General features: G+C 42.9%; 1 protein-coding gene across 2 annotated transcripts in view; it reads right to left on the minus strand.

Moving 5' to 3' along the window:
* grm7 (glutamate metabotropic receptor 7) overlaps nt 1-21,225 on the minus strand; it is a 240,060-nt gene that overhangs the window by 175,127 nt on the left and 43,708 nt on the right. Inside the window, exons 1-2 of one of the 2 annotated variants that reach the window (XM_079680199.1) lie at nt 14,340-15,210; nt 13,787-13,826 (exon numbers count right to left, since the gene is read on the minus strand). The exons of the other annotated variant lie outside the window; for it this stretch is intronic. The gene's annotated coding sequence lies outside the window, so the exon portion shown is untranslated. Of the gene's footprint in view, nt 1-13,786; nt 13,827-14,339; nt 15,211-21,225 lie in introns of those variants that run through there. 2 annotated transcript variants of the gene reach the window in all.

Consider the following 21,225-nt stretch of genomic DNA (forward strand, 5'->3'; position numbering starts at 1 on the left):
GTCTGGTGGTTTTAGTCCTGAAACTGTCTCTGAGTCTGGTGGTTTTAGTCCTGAAACTGTCCCTGAGTCTGGTGGTTTTAGACCTGAAACTGTCCCTGAGTCTGGTGGTTTTAGACCTGAAACTGTCACTGAGTTTGGTGGTTTTAGACCTGAAACTGTCTCTGAGTCTGGTGGTTTTAGTCCTGAAACTGTCTCTGAGTCTGGTGGTTTTAGTCCTGAAACTGTCACTGAGTTTGGTGGTTTTAGACCTGAAACTGTCCCTGAGTCTGGTGGTTTTAGACCTGAAACTGTCCCTGAGTCTGGTGGATTTAGTCCTGAAACTGTCTCTGAGTCTGGTGGATTTAGTCCTGAAACTGTCTCTGAGTCTGGTGGTTTTGGACCTGATGCTGTCTCTGAGTCTGGTGGTTTTAGTCCTGAAACTGTCTCTGAGTCTGGTGGTTTTAGACCTGATGCTGTCTCTGAGTCTGGTGGTTTTGGACCTGATGCTGTCTCTGAGTCTGGTGGTTTTAGTCCTGAAACTGTCACTGAGTTTGGTGGTTTTAGTCCTGAAACTGTCCCTGAGTCTGGTGGTTTTAGACCTGAAACTGTCCCTGAGTCTGGTGGATTTAGTCCTGAAACTGTCTCTGAGTCTGGTGGATTTAGTCCTGAAACTGTCTCTGAGTCTGGTGGTTTTGGACCTGATGCTGTCTCTGAGTCTGGTGGTTTTAGTCCTGAAACTGTCTCTGAGTCTGGTGGTTTTAGACCTGATGCTGTCTCTGAGTCTGGTGGTTTTAGTCCTGAAACTCTCTCTGAGTCTGGTGGTTTTAGTCCTGATGCTGTCCCTGAGTCTGGTGGTTTTAGTCCTGAAACTGTCTCTGAGTCTGGTGGTTTTAGTCCTGATGCTGTCTCTGAGTCTGGTGGTTTTGGACCTGATGCTGTCTCTGAGTCTGGTGGTTTTAGTCCTGAAACTGTCTCTGAGTCTGGTGGTTTTAGACCTGATGCTGTCTCTGAGTCTGGTGGTTTTAGTCCTGAAACTCTCTCTGAGTCTGGTGGTTTTAGTCCTGATGCTGTCCCTGAGTCTGGTGGTTTTAGTCCTGAAACTGTCTCTGAGTCTGGTGGTTTTAGTCCTGAAACTGTCTCTGAGTCTGGTGGTTTTAGTCCTGAAACTGTCCCTGAGTCTGGTGGTTTTAGTCCTGAAACTGTCCCTGAGTCCGGTGGTTTTAGTCCTGAAACTATCTCTGAGTCTGGTGGTTTTAGTCCTGAAACTCTCTCTGAGTCTGGTGGTTTTAGACCTGATGCTGTCCCTGAGTCTGGTGGTTTTAGTCCTGAAACTGTCCCTGAGTCTGGTGGTTTTAGTCCTGAAACTGTCCCTGAGTCCGGTGGTTTTAGTCCTGAAACTATCTCTGAGTCTGGTGGTTTTAGTCCTGAAACTCTCTCTGAGTCTGGTGGTTTTAGACCTGATGCTGTCCCTGAGTCTGGTGGTTTTAGTCCTGAAACTGTCCCTGAGTCTGGTGGTTTTAGTCCTGAAACTGTCCCTGAGTCCGGTGGTTTTAGTCCTGAAACTGTCTCTGAGTCCGGTGGTTTTAGTCCTGAAACTATCTCTGAGTCTGGTGGTTTTAGTCCTGAAACTGTCCCTGAGTCTGGTGGTTTTAGTCCTGAAACTGTCCCTGAGTCCGGTGGTTTTAGTCCTGAAACTGTCTCTGAGTCTGGTGGTTTTAGACCTGAAACTGTCTCTGAGTCTGGTGGTTTTAGTCCTGAAACTGTCCCTGAGTCTGGTGGTTTTAGTCCTGAAACTGTCCCTGAGTCTGGTGGCTTTAGTCCTGAAACTGTCCCTGAGTCTGGTGGTTTTAGTCCTGAAACTGTCCCTGAGTCTGGTGGTTTTAGACCTGAAACTGTCCCTGAGTCTGGTGGTTTGAGTCCTGAAACTGTCCCTGAGTCTGGTGGTTTTAGTCCTGAAACTCTCTCTGAGTCTGGTGGTTTTAGTCCTGAAACTGTCTCTGAGTCTGGTGGTTTTAGTCCTGAACCTGTCCCTGAGTCTGGTGGTTTTAGTCCTGAAACTCTCTCTGAGTCTGGTGGTTTTAGACCTGAAACTATCTCTGAGTCTGGTGGTTTTAGTCCTGAACCTGTCCCTGAGTCTGGTGGTTTTAGTCCTGAAACTCTCTCTGAGTCTGGTGGTTTTAGTCCTGAAACTGTCTCTGAGTCTGGTGGTTTTAGTCCTGAACCTGTCCCTGAGTCTGGTGGTTTTAGTCCTGAAACTCTCTCTGAGTCTGGTGGTTTTAGTCCTGAAACTGTCTCTGAGTCTGGTGGTTTTAGTCCTGAAACTGTCTCTGAGTCTGGTGGTTTTAGTCCTGAAACTGTCCCTGAGTCTGGTGGTTTTAGACCTGAAACTCTCTCTGAGTCTGGTGGTTTTAGTCCTGAAACTGTCCCTGAGTCTGGTGGTTTTAGTCCTGAAACTGTCCCTGAGTCTGGTGGTTTTAGTCCTGAAACTGTCCCTGAGTCTGGTGGTTTTAGTCCTGAAACTGTCTCTGAGTCTGGTGGTTTTAGTCCTGAAACTGTCTCTGAGTCTGGTGGTTTTAGTCCTGAAACTGTCCCTGAGTCTGGTGGTTTAAGACCTGAAACTGTCCCTGAGTCTGGTGGTTTTAGACCTGAAACTCTCTCTGAGTCTGGTGGTTTTAGTCCTGAAACTGTCCCTGAGTCTGGTGGTTTTAGTCCTGAAACTCTCTCTGAGTCTGGTGGTTTTAGACCTGAAACTGTCCCTGAGTCTGGTGGTTTTAGTCCTGAAACTGTCTCTGAGTCTGGTGGTTTTAGTCCTGATGCTGTCTCTTAGTCTGGTGGTTTTAGACCTGAAACTGTCTCTGAGTCTGGTGGTTTTAGTCCTGAAACTGTCTCTGAGTCTGGTGGTTTTAGTCCTGATGCTGTCTCTGAGTCTGGTGGTTTTAGTCCTGAAACTGTCTCTGAGTCTGGTGGTTTTAGTCCTGAAACTGTCCCTGAGTCTGGTGGTTTTAGACCTGAAACTGTCCCTGAGTCTGGTGGTTTTAGTCCTGAAACTGTCTCTGAGTCTGGTGGTTTTAGTCCTGAAGCTGTCCCTGAGTCTGGTGGTTTTAGTCCTGATGCTGTCTCTGAGTCTGGTGGTTTTAGTCCTGAAGCTGTCCCTGAGTCTGGTGGTTTTAGTCCTGATGCTGTCTCTGAGTCTGGTGGTTTTAGTCCTGAAGCTGTCTCTGAGTCTGGTGGTTTTAGTCCTGAAGCTGTCCCTGAGTCTGGTGGTTTTAGTCCTGAAACTGTCTCTGAGTCTGGTGGTTTTAGTCCTGAAACTGTCTCTGAGTCTGGTGGTTTTAGTCCTGAAGCTGTCCCTGAGTCTGGTGGTTTTAGTCCTGATGCTGTCTCTGAGTCTGGTGGTTTTAGTCCTGAAACTGTCTCTGAGTCTGGTGGTTTTAGTCCTGAAACTGTCTCTGAGTCTGGTGGTTTTAGTCCTGAAACTGTCCCTGAGTCTGGTGGTTTTAGTCCTGATGCTGTCTCTGAGTCTGGTGGTTTTAGTCCTGAAACTGTCTCTGAGTCTGGTGGTTTTAGTCCTGAAACTGTCTCTGAGTCTGGTGGTTTTAGTCCTGAAGCTGTCTCTGAGTCTGGTGGTTTTAGTCCTGAAGCTGTCCCTGAGTCTGGTGGTTTTAGTCCTGAAGCTGTCCCTGAGTCTGGTGGTTTTAGTCCTGAAACTGTCCCTGAGTCTGGTGGTTTTAGTCCTGAAACTGTCTCTGAGTCTGGTGGTTTTAGTCCTGAAACTGTCTCTGAGTCTGGTGGTTTTAGTCCTGAAACTGTCTCTGAGTCTGGTGGTTTTAGTCCTGAAACTGTCTCTGAGTCTGGTGGTTTTAGTCCTGAAACTGTCCCTGAGTCTGGTGGTTTTAGTCCTGAAACTGTCTCTGAGTCTGGTGGTTTTAGTCCTGAAACTGTCTCTGAGTCTGGTGGTTTTAGTCCTGAAACTGTCTCTGAGTCTGGTGGTTTTAGTCCTGAAACTGTCTCTGAGTCTGGTGGTTTTAGTCCTGAAGCTGTCTCTGAGTCTGGTGGTTTTAGTCCTGAAGCTGTCCCTGAGTCTGGTGGTTTTAGTCCTGATGCTGTCTCTGAGTCTGGTGGTTTTAGTCCTGAAGCTGTCCCTGAGTCTGGTGGTTTTAGTCCTGAAGCTGTCCCTGAGTCTGGTGGTTTTAGTCCTGATGCTGTCTCTGAGTCTGGTGGTTTTAGTCCTGAAGCTGTCTCTGAGTCTAGTGGTTTTAGACCTGATGCTGTCTCTGAGTCTGGTGGTTTTAGTCCTGAAACTGTTTCTGAGTCTGGTGGTTTTAGTCCTGAAACTGTCTCTGAGTCTGGTGGTTTTAGTCCTGAAACTGTTTCTGAGTCTGGTGGTTTTAGACCTGATGCTGTCTCTTAGTCTAGTGGTTTTAGACCTGATGCTGTCTCTGAGTCTGGTGGTTTTAGTCCTGATGCTGTCTCTTAGTCTGGAGGTTTTAGTCCTGATGCTGTCTCTGAGTCTGGTGGTTTTAGTCCTGAAACTGTCTCTGAGTCTGGTGGTTTTAGTCCTGATGCTGTCTCTGAGTCTGGTGGTTTTAGTCCTGATGCTGTCTCTGAGTCTGGAGGTTTTAGTCCTGATGCTGTCTCTGAGTCTGGAGGTTTTAGTCCTGATGCTGTCTCTGAGTCTGGAGGTTTTAGTCCTGATGCTGTCTCTGAGTCTGGTGGTTTTAGTCCTGAAACTGTCTCTGAGTCTGGTGGTTTTAGTCCTGAAACTGTCTCTGAGTCTGGTGGTTTTAGTCCTGAAACTGTCTCTGAGTCTGGTGGTTTTAGTCCTGAAACTGTCCCTGAGTCTGGAGGTTTTAGTCCTGATGCTGTCTCTGAGTCTGGAGGTTTTAGTCCTGATGCTGTCTCTGAGTCTGGTGGTTTTAGTCCTGAAACTGTCTCTGAGTCTGGTGGTTTTAGTCCTGAAACTGTCTCTGAGTCTGGTGGTTTTAGTCCTGAAACTGTCCCTGAGTCTGGTGGTTTTAGTCCTGATGCTGTCTCTGAGTCTGGTGGTTTTAGACCTGATGCTGTCTCTGAGTCTGGTGGTTTTAGTCCTGATGCTGTCTCTGAGTCTGGTGGTTTTAGTCCTGATGCTGTCTCTGAGTCTGGTGGTTTTAGTCCTGATGCTGTCTCTGAGTCTGGAGGTTTTAGTCCTGATGCTGTCTCTGAGTCTGGTGGTTTTAGACCTGATGCTGTCTCTGAGTCTGGTGGTTTTAGTCCTGAAACTGTCTCTGAGTCTGGTGGTTTTAGTCCTGATGCTGTCTCTGAGTCTGGTGGTTTTAGTCCTGATGCTGTCTCTGAGTCTGGTGGTTTTAGTCCTGATGCTGTCTCTGAGTCTGGTGGTTTTAGTCCTGATGCTGTCTCTGAGTCTGGTGGTTTTAATTTAATGGCCAAGGAACAAGTGAGACAGGCTGGGGATCACCGTTAAATAAAAACGTATTGAGTGCATGAAACTGAGGATGAATCATTCGGTATTTAGGTCATAAATATAAAGCATTAAATAAAAACACTATATTATTTGGTGAGAAGAATTCCTAACAACTACTATATTGTAGAAGGTGCAAACACATGTGAGTAAATGCCTAAAATCTTAAAAAAAAAATGTACGGACGTAAGATAGAAAAGCCTTTTTTTGTCACAGCCGATATTTCGTACAGCGACAGTGAGGTATTCTGTGGTTGACAGTAATGAGCGTTGCATATGATTAATAAGAAGAAGTGATTACAGACTAATATTCACACATGTCGGTTCAAAGGCATTGTTATCATCGTAATATCCAGAGCGGAGTCAGTTAGTCCATTCATCACAGAGACAGAAAACGAATCGCTCTTCTGCAGCTCTGAGAGCAACATCATTTCTCTTTGTCTCAACTTTGATATTGAATGTCACCTTGCCCAAACTCAGCGGAGGAGATCAGACTCCCGGGGAAGAACTCAAAATGAAATATATTGAGAGTGTTTCAGCTGAAAAAATCCTGTTTTCTAATAAAATGGAACATAGAAAAATATGACAATACGCAAAAACCATGCTTTAATTGATTTCCCTGCTTCTCAATGATGAGGCTTTGCTATACTTTCTTTATTTGTGCCATTACACATTATATCTTTTGATAAAAAGCAAGAAATGTAAAGACTGTTTCGACTGCTTCCTCTCATTTGTCGGATTAATCATGAATCTATGAATCAATAGAAACATGGAAGACTTCAAACTGAAATATATTGAGAGTTTTTCAGCTGCAACGAACTGTTGAAATATGACCTTTTCTAATAACATGGAAAAACATGCAAGAAAAAGGTAGAACAAAATAACAAAAGGCAAAAAACATGCTTTACTTTATTTTTAAATGATAATGGTTTGTTATTCCTTCTACATATGTGCGATCACACAATACATTTGTGATATTGGAGGTTAAGATAAGATAAGAGGTACTCCATTGATCCCAAAGGGGGAAATGTTTGCGCACACAACATGGCATGGCACATAAGTAGAAATTAAAGAGTGGAAAATGCTAGAATTGAAACATCTCAAAATAGAATTAAAACAGCATTCTCAAAAGTAGAAAATATACAAAGTGAAATATATTGAGTTGCAAGAAACTGTTAAAAAATCCTGTTTTCTAATCAAATGGAAACACTATTAAGAAAGAGTAGAGAAATATAACAAAAAGGCAAAACAACTTTTATTTCCCTGCTTCTAAATGCTGATGCTTTTGGATAAAAAGGGTTTGTAGATGTGGACCCTTCCTCTCACCATGCCTCTATGAATCAATATGTAGATGTGGACCCTTCCTCTCACCATGCCTCTATGAATCAATATGTAGATGTGGACCCTTCCTCTCACCATGCCTCTATGAATCAATATGTAGATGTGGACCCTTCCTCTCACCATGCCTCTATGAATCAATATGTAGATGTGGACCCTTCCTCTCACCATGCCTCTATGAATCAATATGTAGATGTGGACCCTTCCTCTCACCATGCCTCTATGAATCAATACAAACATGGCAGATGGATTTAGAATGGATCAGAGATGCTGGTTATTAGAGGATGATATTAGTCACATGACAACTGGATCTGAATCGTGTCCACATTCCAAACTTTGTTCTGGGACTTCAAACTAAAGCGTGCCTTATGAATTGCTTCCCTGTGCCAGCAGAGGAAACGAGGAGTTCTTGCATTCGGACACATCCGGAGTCTGATAGATGAACACGTCGTGCACAAAGACTAACGACGCCTCGTCTCCGTAAGCCCGGCATCAGCAGAGCTTACTGTCGCTCTCAGGGAGGATTACAGGGAGAGGAGCGAGCTAACAGGCGCTCAACGCTAAGCATTGTGGGCATTTCAACTGGGGACACATTGGGGACATGTCTCCACCACTTTTGGAAATGGTCCATTTTGTCCCCATCACTTTGCATGAGGACAATCTGTTGAAAACGTTCTGAAAATAGCACAAAGAGAAAAGTTTGTCTGCGCAAATCCGTACAGTCTGGAGACTGGTCTCACTTTCTGGGGACCCCAGAGTAATGTTTGTTCTAACTGAATAGAGAATGGGGGTGTGAGGTGTGTCCCCCCTGAAGGTTCACATAAAGCTGATATTTAAGGAGTTTAATTGCAATAAAACTAAAATGATACACTGCCTCTTTAGCTGTTTAAAAATCACAGTACATCATATTTCCTGTTTTCTGAAAGGCATGATTTCTCCCTGTTCTTCCAGACTGTTCTAGCCCCTCCTTTATTCCCTCAAATCAAACCCTGGTTGCACATTAATACAACATGTAGGGCAACAGATGTGTTTCTGTCCCTTTTGGTTCGTGTGTGTGTGTGTGTGTGTGTGTGTGTGTGTGCGCGTGTGTGTGTGTGTGTGTGTGTGTGTGTGTGTGTGTGTGTGTGTGTGTGTGTGTGTGTGTGTGTGTGTGTGTGTGTGTGTGTGTGTGTGTGTGTGTGTGTGTGTGTGAGTCACTGGGTATTTAAAATCTCCAGGATACCTCCTGGTCACTAGTTATGTTTGTCACCAGTGGTGTAGTGGGCATCAGAGGTGCGGGAAGGTATTTTGAGTGGGGGTGCTGAGGGGCTGGACTCCAGTGAACACTATTACGGGCACTATAGAGCACGCACACAAAAAACTCCCCACACGCAAACACACAGTAAACCCGCGACTGTTACAATGAAGGCTCGATAATCAGCTCACGGCATATAGGCAGGGGTAAAGTGCTATTTTTTACGAGTGGGGAGCGGACCTCACCTCCTCTAGGGGGGTCCGGGGGGATGCTCCCCCGGGAAGATTTTTTTTAAATATTGAAGTTAAAAGCATCAATCTGGTGCACTTTGAGAGCAACATGAAGAGATCTATGGATACATCTCTCAACACCCAGATGAAACACAACTGGAAGCAGATGTTCTTTTTCTTTATGGATATTGTTGTTTTACTGCCATATAGTATTTCATAACTGTTTTTCCTTTATTCTCTTATTTTTTGTATAACTATAATGATCATATGAAGGCGCGGAAATAATCTTTTGAATAATTTTTGACCAAACCGTTTGAGACCCACTGAGATAACTTAGACTAAAGTGAACTATCTAAACACTCAGAGAGTCCTTTAGCTCACCTGAGCCTCTCAGTCTGAGAGGAGAGCTCTCCTCCAGCTTGTTGTGGAACAAACAGCTCCGTATGTCCGTTAGTGCAGCTAGCTAACCAGATGCTAACAACACGGTCCCTGCTGCTGGCACCGGTCCCTCTCTCTCTCCCCCTCTCTCACACACACTAAATGCGCTATTACCGCACACACACAGAGCCGCGAGCTTGAATGACACAAGCACACTTTTATTTCCATGCAACTCTCTGATTGGTCTGGTGTCTTGCCTCTGTTGCATTCACTGAACACGGGAAATTACAGTTCTGCCGTCCTTTCTAGTGTCTTGATGAGGTTCACGTAAAGCACGGTTAATGTATTCTATTATTGAGGTAGAATTGTCCGGGGCTACAGAAAAAACATTCGGGGCAGGCCAAAATATTATTTTACCAACAATGTGGAATTTATTGGCTACATATTACACAGATTATGCACAGCGGGAGCAGCAATAACCCTCAAATAATAATTCAGACAGGGGAGCTCCGCACCCCCTGCCTACCGCTAGGGGGTGCTGCAGCGCCCTCAGCACCATACGCCATAACCCCACTCACTTGGAGCGTGATCTTTTTTTTAATAGTCTAATAAATATAAAATCATTGCCAGTGTTATCAGTTGCAAGTATCTATTTGTTGTAATAATGAAAAAAACAATACATTTCACAATAATTATAATACAAAAATAAAAACGATCTCCTTAAAAAATGATGATTCGTCATCACCCCCGTGACCCCTCGGCGGGGTGGGGGTTTGTCAGTGAAGAGCTGCCGGTTTTGCGGCAGCTCTTTCCCTCAAGAACGCTAACGAAAAAGCTCTATAATGGCAGTCTAACATTCTTTAATGGACCTCTTTTCTAAAAAGAATATCATTCACAAGAAGAAAGAGGCTAGCAGCACCGAAGCTACAAGTGAAGCTGCTACATCATCAGAAGAGCCGCCTAAAGACGTGGATAATGCTAGCACTAACGTCAACGTTAGCTGCAACGTTCCCCCGGCTAGCTCAAGCTCACCTTTCCCAGAGGTATGGACGGAGGAGATGTGGCGGAGGAAACAAGAGGCATATAGACTGCAAAGTTTGTTCACCCATTTCGGATTTATCAGTCTTCAAAACGCAAGGGGTGTGTGTGTGTGTGTGTGTGTGTGTGTGTGTGTGTGTGTGTGTGTGTGTGTGTGTGTGTGTGTGTGTGTGTGTGTGTGTGTGTGTGTGTGTGTGTGTGTGTGTGTGTGTGTGTGTGTGTGTGTGTGTGTGTGTGTGTGTGTGTGTGTGTGTGTGTGTGTGTGTGTGTGTGTGTGTGTGTGTGTGTGTGTGTGTGTGTGTGTGTGTGTGTGTGTGTGTGTGTGTGTGTGTGTGTGAGAGCGCTGTCTGCTTATTTGCCATGTAGGCTAGGCCTAATCAGAATAATGTCAAGTCCAGATTCAATGTTGTTTGCATAGGCTATATTATATTGCAACTTAGACCTATAAATTGTTCCTGTAACTGATGTGCAGTGTTTCCATGGTTCTGAGTCTGTGTGTGTTGAGCGCAGCGCCGTCTGCTTTTTGCAGTACAGTAACTAAAGTAGGACTAAGCATGCCGGTAGTTTCTGTGGACCTGTCTGCCCGTTTTGTGAGTGCACTGCGCGCGTGCGCACTTGTGTGGCATTGTTTGGGATGACCTCATTTAAAATAGCGTCCCCCCAGCATAGACGTCGGAACTAGGGGTGCGGGGGGTGCGGCAGCACCCCCTCCCGTCAGCCTCAGGAATCACAGGATTAGCCTACGTTAAAAAAATAAAAATAAAGATTCTGAATTTAAACTCAATTTGTCTGACTTACATGTATTTCTTAATACAGATCTTTTGATGTGATATGCACCCTGCCTGGCTCAATACAGCAGCCTGGCTGGCATGGCATAGCTGTTGCTATGCAGACTGCATCTGACAGCTCACTGTGACGTTGGCCTATGTGTAAAAAAAGAAATAAAAAAAGTAGCGGGAATTTTTTTTATGTTTGCTGTGTTCGCGGCTCTCATTTGTTTTTAGCATATGCATAGGCTACATGATTTGAGTTCAACTACGCCAGCTAGAACTAGCCTATGTCTCAAAAACGAATTTCAGATTTTTTTACAAATCCGCCCGACCCAGCTAAACGTCCGAGAGAGACACCTAGAAGCTGTGTGCCAGCAACCGGACAGCAGCAGCAGGCAGCCGAAGGGCCCGGCGGCCCTCGGCCTCGTCCTCCCTCCCCAGCGCCACCACCAGCACCCGGTGCTAGCCAAGAAGAGGCAATATCATGCAAACCACCACAGGATTACAATTTTCCTGCCAAGAAGTTGGGTGAGAACTTCACTCGTTCCTGCAAGGCCGCCTGGTTCAGAGAGTGGCCGTGGCTGGAATACATCGCGGTCAGTGATGGCATTGTTTGTGGTGTGTGCAGGTCAGCTGTCAAGCGCAAGTTGGTCGGGTCAGAACAAGCTGACAGTCCGTTTTTGAAAGATACGGGCTTTTCAAACTGGAGAAAAGCAAAGGAGAAAATCAGAGACCACGAGAAAACACGCATTCATTTAGATGCGACTCAAAGATTGGCTGCATTGAAAACTACGCCAATTAATGCGCTTTTGTCTGAGGCTGCTGCTAAAGAACAAATAACAGCCCGGAAAATGCTGGAGCTCGTTTTCAGCAGCGTGAGATTCCTGGGGCGCCAGGGACTCCCTCTGAGAGGAGCTGCAAATCGGGATGGGGTGTTGTGGCAGCTAGTGGTCGAGAGGGTACGCGCTGATCCTGACCTGCAAAACTGGATGAAGAGGAGGGACAATTGGATGTCGGGCAGCATCCAGAATGAAGTTCTGGAGCTGTTTGCCCATGACATCCAGAGGAAAATCGGAGCCAAAGCATCCGAAAGTCCTTTTTTCGGCTTAACTGCTGATGGGACCACCGACGTCAGTGGAAAAGAACAATTCTCATGCAGTATACAATTTGCAGATGACAATCTTGAAGTCCAGAATTTCTTTCTGGGCTTTTACAACGCTCCAGACACAACCGCCGAGATGCTTTTTCTGTGCATTAAAGATGTCCTTGTTCGGCTAAATCTGCCGCTGGAGAAGCTGAAAGGCTACTGTTTTGATGGAGCCAGCAACATGTCAGGGAGGTTCAAGGGAGTGCAGGCAAGATTAAAGGAAACATGTCCTGACTCCTTGTTTGTCCACTGCGCAAACCACTCTCTGGATTTACTGTTGCAAGAAGTGGCAAAAGAAGTGCGCCTTGTTGCCGATACACTGAACTTTGTTCGGGAAGTCACAGTTGTGATTAATGATTCAGCAAAGAGAAAAACGTTATACCAGTCTCTTTTTGGATGTGGAGAAGTGATCAACCTGCTTGCCCTGTGCCCAACTCGGTGGTGCGTCAGAGTTGTGGCACTGTCACGGTTGCTGGCATGCTATGGAGAGATGCTGCAGACATTTAGGACCTTGGAGAGTGACAGGATTGTCAAGGGGGAGACGCGTGCCAAAGTGGCAGGATTGCTCAAAAAGGGCACCACTACGCGCACAGTCTTTGGTTTGTTTGCCTGCGTTACCATGTTTACGCCATGTGAATCCGTGGCTCGGTCACTGCAAGGCACCAAAGTCACAGCCCTTGGATCAATGGAAGCTGCCAAACTTCTTTGCCAGCGACTGAACACACTCAGACAAGATGACACCTTCGCTGACCTTGTGGCCAAGACCAAACAATACACAGAGCGCTACAACTTGAAGCCTCCTCATCCAGTGCGCACCAGCAAGACCCCAGCGCGTTTTCGCCATACAGCGGAGGAGGAGGAACGGGAGTTGGAGAACGAGGGTAAATAAATAGGCCTAAATAAATAAATAAATAATGCCAACAGTATTTTAAAATTAATCATAAAGCTCATCGGTCTCTAATGTTGAAAGAATGCAACAAATACGCACACAGAGCGTGCTCTCCAGCATTTGTGGACAGATTTGATCTATCCATAGAAAACGATATCATAGTTCATAATAATGTACTACATCCATGTACGCTTATTTGCGAAATTAGCCTGCAATTAATAATTCATTACAACGGTATCAACTGACTAAATAACGTATAGGCCTAATTTCATAACAAACCATATTCATAATTTGAATTGAAAATGTAAGGTTGACCCACCCAGCTTAAATAGGCAGCCCATATGGAAACTATTTGTTGGTTGTTGTTTAACTGTTATATTTAACTATTAAAGAATATCCAAGCCTGTGGAAGAGGGAATTGTTTGAGGCCCTGGACTTGGTGCGCACAGAGGTGGAGCGGCGCTTTGACCAGGAAGGACTCCGCGTAGCTGCAGGGCGAGAGCAGGCAGTTCTACAGGCGGCCCAAGGGAAACGAGTGGATGTGGGTTCCCTGGAACTGACTTCCTTTTCAAGAGAGCAGCTAAGCCTTGAGCTGGACATCCTGAGCGACGTGTGTAGGGGGCGAGAAGTGAAAACCATTCAGGATGTATTGGCCATTCTGCACACCTTGCAGCCCCAATCCCGCTCCATGCTGTCGGAAGCGGAGAGGCTCATAAAGCTCTGTCTGGCTCTGCCCATTTCTGTCGCGGCATCCGAGCGCTCGTTCTCGGCGTTGCGCAGGTTGAAAACGTGGCTGCGCAATACTATTAAGCAGGAGAGACTCACTCATTTGGCCATTATGAATGCGCATAGCGAACTTCTCGATGAATGCGATGTCTCGACCCTGCTTAAAGAATTTATCAGCAGAACAACGGAGAGAAGGTCTACTTTTGGAACAGTTTAAAAGCCCTTACGAGCGCAAAGTAAACCGTTATTTTTCTGAATGTTCCATTAGGCCTATGTTCGTAAAGGCTGTATTATTCTGTTGATTTTCTGAATGCTGTAGGCCTATGTTATCGCCTATTAGGCTACAGTATGTTCCTTAATAAAGGCTTGATTAATTCATTAATTCATTTTGTTTCATACATTTTCGTAACAATTAAGATGCTGCGTGTGTTTATGTAGCCTATATCTGTTATGTATAGGCCTAGGCTATTAGGCCTACGTGTCGAGTTCGTTAATCATTGATAGTGTGAGTTTCCCCCCCGACCCTCCCAGCAAAAATCCCGCACACCCCCCCCAGAAAATAGTTCCGACGTCCCTGCCCCCCAGTAAAAAAATATCCACCGCACCACTGTTTGTCACGGAGTAAAGGGCGCCTTCATTTCTGTCGATTGCAACCCAAACAACACAAACAGAAGCAATAAAAACAATCACAAACCCAACCCAAACAACACAAACAGAAGCAATAAAAACAATCACAAACCCAACCCAAACAACACAAACAGAAGCAATAAAAACAATCACAAACCCAACCCAAACAACACAAACAGAAGCAATAAAAACAATCACAAACCCAACCCAAACAACACAAACAGAAGCAATAAAAACAATCACAAACCCAACCCAAACAATCGCAAACAGAACACCAACAACCATAATCCCAAATCAAACAATCGCAACTGCATATTTTTGGTTTTGCATCAACAAGAGTATTATGTACGGCAAGTATTTCATCGTTGTCTTGCTGCTGTGTTTGCATACGGCGTGTCCGACAGACCTCCCTTCATTTGCCTCTCAGCGGCTGATTGTGTTTATAATAACTGAGGTGCTGAGTTCATGAAGACTGAGGTTTGCGGCTTAACTGGACTAAAGAGAGAGAGATGGAAGTGAAACTCACTATCAGACTTTAGCTTCCCCTCTCTCCCTGCTGACTCAGCACCAAGCTTGGCAGGATTAGTTTTTCGGGGATCGGCTCTGAATTGGCAGTAATTCCTCTCTGTTAACTGAGGAAAGTCCCAGATGGAGGCTCAGGCGTCGGGGAAACACTCCTCTCAAAGAGATCTATTTATAAAAACATGGCAGGCATCAATTACAGGGGAGGAGGGGGGTGGGTGGTTAGTGTGTACTACAGTAGAGAGACGTTTAGTGTCAGACTGAAGTAAAGGTGCTTCAGGCCTCATCTATCTGTAGGTAAGGATGCTCCCCTTACATAACTACCATAATAAAACCTATATTAACCTTTTATTAAGATTACAAGGACACACTTCATTACCTTAGTTACTGTGACCCACTGCATCAACACAGGATACAAGTATAATGTCTTCATATACACGTTTGTGTATCTTCTGTAATAATGTAATTATGGGGTTCCTCAGGGATGTGTTCTTGGCCCACTGTGTTTTTTACTAATTAAAATAACTACAGTAGAGAGACGTTTAGTGTCAGATTGATGTAAAGATGCTTCAGGCCTCATCCATCTGTAGGTAAGGATGCTCCACTTACATAACTACTATAATAAACTGATTCCAACATGTATTACCCTTCCTGTCGTCCTCGAGTCTTTAGTGATGTTTCTAATATTTCTGTAACAGATGTGATACGACGTTATTTCATCATTGAATGATCTGTTTTATTTAAATGTATAATATCTGGGGTCATTATGTGGTGCCATTAATGGTTTTAATACAGAATCCTTCATACACTATGACATATACCAGTCTGTGATAAAGATATCAGTGTGTGTTAATGTCAGTGTGTGTTGTTATCCGTGTGTGTTAATGTCAGTGTGTGTTGTTATCCGTGTGTGTTAATGTCAGTGTGTGTTAATGTCAGTGTGTGTTGTTATCCGTGTGTGTTAATATCAGTGTGTGTTGTTATCCGTGTGTGTTAATGTCAGTGTGTGTTAATGTCAGTGTGTGTTAATGTCAGTGTGTGTTAATGTCAGTGTGTGTTGTTATCAGTGTTTGTTAATGTCAGTGTGTGTTAATGTCAGTGTGTGTTGTTATCAGTGTTTGTTAATATCAGTGTGTGTTAATATCAGTGTGTGTTAATGTCAGTGTGTGTTGTTATCAGTGTTTGTTAATATCAGTGTGTGTTAATATCAGTGTGTGTTGTTATCAGTGTGTGTTGTTATCAGTGTGTGTTGTTAATGTCAGTGTGTGTTAATGTCAGTGTGTGTTGTTATCAGTGTGTGTTGTTATCAGTGTGTGTTGTTATCAGTGTGTGTTAATGTCAGTGTGTGTTGATGTCAGTGTGTGTTGATGTCGGTGTGTGTTGATGTCGGTGTGTGTTATTATCGGTGTGTGTTGTCAGTGTGTGTTAATGTCAGTGTGTGTTATTATCAGTGTGTGTTATCAGTGTGTGTTGATGTCAGTGTGTGTTGTTATCAGTGTGTGTTGTTATCAGTGTGTGTTGTTATCAGTGTGTGTTAATGTCGGTGTGTGTTAATGTCAGTGTGTGTTACGATGTCCTCCTGCAGAGAGATTCCTGCATCATTTATACGGAGAATCAGTCTAACAGGGATTTAAATAAATGAGAAAATAGCAAATACACTTTAATTATACATTAGTACTTAGAAGAATAGGGATATAGTTAAATGTGAAAAGGAAATGATTCTGGAAAGACAATTGACTTTAACCCAATCATTAAATTACCAATTTAAACACCAATTGAAACTAGAGAATGCAATTCCTGAAGAAATTGCTAGTGGGAATGCTTTATGCTGAAAAGCTGACGCTGAACTGCTGAAATGTAATGTGTAAGAAGAAAGTGAAGAATTGAGATTGAAATGATTCATGAACACTGGGGGCTTGAATGTGTGATGAGAAAAGAAAAGAAAGTAAAAAGGCTTGGAAAAGCAGCAGAATATTTGAACCGCAAACTTCTGAACTAACTTGATGGCGAATGATCCGTCGCCATGGCAACGGCATTTTACGAAACCCCATAATACGCTTAGATGCGTTGACGGCTCCATCGTTACCGAACCTGTGGAGTTTTGAGCTGTTTGGAGTATTTTCACTGAAGTTTTTTGAAAACCGTGTTTCAAGGCGAGCATTGTGTTGCCATGGCAACAGCATTTGAAAAAAATCTCAAAACTGTCCCGTAGATGTTTTCACGGCTGGACTGTTAGTACACATGTGAAGTTTGAGCACTTTTTGAACAATTTCATAGGAGTTATAGCGACATGTTTTATGGCGAGGGATACGCATCCCTCGCCATAAAACATGATGTTGCTATAACTCCTCTGAAATTGTTCAAAAATGGAAACGGCATATGGTGAGATCTCAGATTTGGCGAAGAGCTGTTGAAGCATGGACCGGTGATATACAAGTGAAGATTGGGGGACGATTGGACCGTGTCGATTGGACTTACAGCGACATCGTTTTTCATGGCGAGTGGTCTGTCGCCATGGCAACGGCATTTGAAGAAATCTGAAAACGGTCCCGTAGATGTCTTCACGGCTGGACTGTTAGCACACATGTGAAGTTATAGCACTTTTTGACAATTTTCATAGGAGTTAAAGGGACATCGTGTTTCATGGCGAGTGGGCTGTCGCCATGGCAACGGCATTTGATGACACCCCATACTACGCTTGGATGCGTTGATGGCTGCATCGTTACCAAACCTGTGAAGTTTTGGGCTGTTTGGAGTATTTTCACTGAAGTTATGAGAAAACCGTGTTTCAAGGCCAGCATTTTGTTGCTATGGCAACGGCATTTGAAGAAATCTCAAAACTGTCCCGTAGATGTCTTCACGGCTGGACTGTTTGCACACTGCTCTCTGGAGTCTGCTGCTCTGAGCATGGCAGGTGGAGTGATGACATCATCGTGTTCCATTGCACAGGTGTTTATATTTGAGCTAACGAGCTCTGTAGAGATCAAAGGCTTCATTGTTCTGAATGAGAGATGAACCTCTTACATGTGAACGTTTTGTGGAAGAACCGTAAAAGATATCTGTGAAATTTCAAAACGTGAAGCATGTCAAGGAAGTTGAGTATCTGAAGTGTAATTTTTGTGTACTTTCGGGTTAATAATGTGGCCTTTTTGGCAGTTTAACTAAAGGTGTGCGGCTGCTGCTGTGAGGAAATATCTGCCTGAAATTACAATGGGCTTTAATGGAGGAATGTTGAACGTTTTTGTCACTTCATGCCCTCAAAAAGCATTTTGTTTAATTATTTTTGCTTAATTATTTGTCATTTTTCAAGCTACGAGATGTTTTCCTACGTTTGTCATGATAAAGTATGTCTCAGGAATGTAGGGTTTGGGAATTATGGCAGTTTAAAAAAAAAATATGAATGCGAATTTCAAGCTGTCCTCCACTCTAGCTGTGACATCACGCACTCTAGTTAATGTTAAAATGTGAAGAAAACCTCTAAAACAAGGTCTGAACAATGTTTAATATTTCTAAAAGTAAGAATCAGATTTAAAAGTTGTTTTACACGAATAATGTCAGAAAGATGTGTAACATCTTAAAGATGGAATGAGGTGTCTGAGTGAAAGTATGAATGAACAGTTAGCAGTTGAATTGCATGAAGATTTGTTGAAGTTGAAGATTTCCTCCATTGACTTCAATGTTAAAAATGTGATGTATTATGGGATGTATCTCTGGAATTATGAAAACTATGAATAAGAAAAGTAATAGCCATCGATTCCCGACCGAGCTGAACGTTTTGATGTTTGAACGGAGTTTCTGCGATGTTCAATGCGGGAGGAGAAGAGACGCAGAATAACCCGGCGGAATAATAATAAAAATGTTGTCCGTAGAAGAACAGTTAGTGGGAATGCTGTTAACAGTTAACAGCTAACAGCATTCCCACTAAACAGCATTCCACACTTAACAGCATTCCAACTAAAATACACATTGTAAATGTGAAATAGAAAAAGAGTGAATAATAAAGGGAGGATGGAAAAATAAAAAATAAAATGACACTTCTTTCTTATCTTAATTGTGTTTCCCATTCCAATGTAAGATATGACAAACTTCAAGTTAAGATGTATTATATTTCCATTTCAGCATGCTAAAGGTCACTTTCTTTTATTAAATGACAATTCTCCAATATCCATTATTCATTTCAATATTATAATCTAAAACATACTGACACTTGTTATTTCCAATAACACAGTTACATCACTAAAGAACACTTGTGCTCCTATTGGATAAGGGAAGGGACTTTTCTATGCTGTTGACCAATCACAACAGGGCCGGCCAGCTAACCAATCAGGACTTTAAAAAGGTCTCTTTAAAGTAGAGACACTACATACTGATATACACCTGAACATCAGCAGGAAAGGACTCTTTAAAGTAGAGACACTACATACTGATATACACCTGAACATCAGCAGGAGAGGACTCTTTAAAGTAGAGACACTACATGCTGATATACACCTGAACATCTGCAGGAGAGGACTCTTTAAAGTAGAGACACTACATACTGATATACACCTGAACATCAGCAGGAGAGGACTCTTTAAAGTAGAGACACTACATACTGATATACACCTGAACATCAGCAGGAGAGGACTCTTTAAAGTAGAGACACTACATACTGATATACACCTGAACATCAGCAGGAGAGGACTCTTTAAAGTAGAGACACTACATACTGATATACATCTGAACATCAGCAGGAGAGGACTCTTTAAAGTAGAGACTCTACATACTGATATACACCTGAACATCAGCAGGAGAGGACTCTTTAAAGTAGAGACACTACATACTGATATACACCTGAACATCAGCAGGAGAGGACTCTTTAAAGTAGAGACACTACATACTGATATACACCTGAACATCAGCAGGAGAGGACTCTTTAAAGTAGAGACACTACATACTGATATACACCTGAACATCAGCAGGAGAGGACTCTTTAAAGTAGATACACTACATACTGATATACACCTGAACATCAGCAGGAGAGGACTCTTTAAAGTAGAGACACTACATACTGATATACACCTGAACATCAGCAGGAGAGGACTCTTTAAAGTAGAGACACTACATACTGATATACACCTGAACATCAGCAGGAGAGGACTCTTTAAAGTAGAGACACTACATACTGATATACACCTGAACATCAGCAGGAGAGGACTCTTTAAAGTAGAGACACTACATACTGATATACACCTGAACATCAGCAGGAGAGGACTCTTTAAAGTAGATACACTACATACTGATATACACCTGAACATCAGCAGGAGAGGACTCTTTAAAGTAGAGACACTACATACTGATATACACCTGAACATCAGCAGGAGAGGACTCTTTAAAGTAGAGACACTACATACTGATATACACCTGAACATCAGCAGGAGAGGACTCTTTAAAGTAGATACACTACATACTGATATACACCTGAACATCAGCAGGAGAGGACTCTTTAAAGTAGAGACACTACATACTGATATACACCTGAACATCAGCAGGAGAGGACTCTTTAAAGTAGAGACACTACATACTGAAAACATATTTCAGGACATATACAGAACAATGTGATTAAAGTTCTAGAAAATGTTCTGCAGTAAGACTGATTTATTATTCATTCATATTCTGCATACATGCATTGCGAGTATGAGTTTTGAAGCACTACATTAGAAAGACTAATTCCACTGTAAATAAATAATATGCTTTTCAGTAAGAATCGTCATGTTTGTGCAGACTGTAGTCAGCTTCATTAACATAGAGCAGTTAACGAGCCTCTCTGCTTCCTGCCTCTCAGTGTGCAGCTCTTTAATTGGGTTCAGCCTCCCGTCTTTGATTATGAATATGTTTCTCTCATGAACTGTGTGAGTGTAGGAGGAGCTGTCACTGGAATTTAAAATAATAAATACAAATCTTATCATGAATCTGCTGACAAACGTGTTAAACGGTAACTTCTGTTTCAGAGAGTAAAACCTCAGATGTAAAATATTACCTTCTCTTAAGTTAAGATGAGACAAATCCGTTTGGTTTGGTATTCCTTCTACATATGTGAGATTACACACTATATGTTTGATATTGTAAGATAAGAGGTACTTTATTGATCCCAAATTGGGACATGTTAGCGTACCGAACAAGGCATTGCACATAAGTAGAAATTAAAGACTAGAAATAAACAAATACTAGAATTTAAAAAATCTCAAAATAGAATTAAAACAGAATTAAACAGTAGAAAATATACAAACGGAAATAAACTGAGTTTTTCAGCTGCAAGAAACTGCACTCATCATGAATCTGCTTACAAACGTGTTAAGCTTCTGTTTCAGAGAGTGAAACCTCACGGTATATCACACAGATGTTAAATATTCTCTTCTCTTAAGTTAAGATGAGACAAATCCCACTGCATTGATCCCTGAGGGGAAATCAATTAATTCCAGCAGCACTGAAAATATATTCAAAACGATAAGAAATGAATAGATGAATGAGGTGAGATTAAAGCTCCTCAGAATAAATCAATTAACTGTACAAATATTTTTACAAAGGAAACCGTGTAATTTTTGCAGACATATTAACAAAGCTATAAAGTGCTTTATATGATTTAATAGTTAAACATTTATTTCCTTGCTGATTTAGTTTATAGTAAATGTATTATTATTTAGTGTTATTATATTAAAGGTCACCTATCATGCTATTTGTAGGCAACAGCATCGGTCTCAGATATATAAAAAACATGTTTTGCTCAAAACACCAAACAGATCACCCATTCTCCACGCCTCTTTTCCCTCCATTTCACTTCCTGTTTCTAAAGTGCTGATTCTGGGTAGGAACAGGTCTCTCTTGAGAATGAGACGCTGTGTCTCAATGAC

Source organism: Notothenia rossii (genome assembly GCF_949606895.1).
Source record: "Notothenia rossii genome assembly, chromosome: 5".
Lineage (NCBI taxonomy): Eukaryota > Metazoa > Chordata > Actinopteri > Perciformes > Nototheniidae > Notothenia > Notothenia rossii.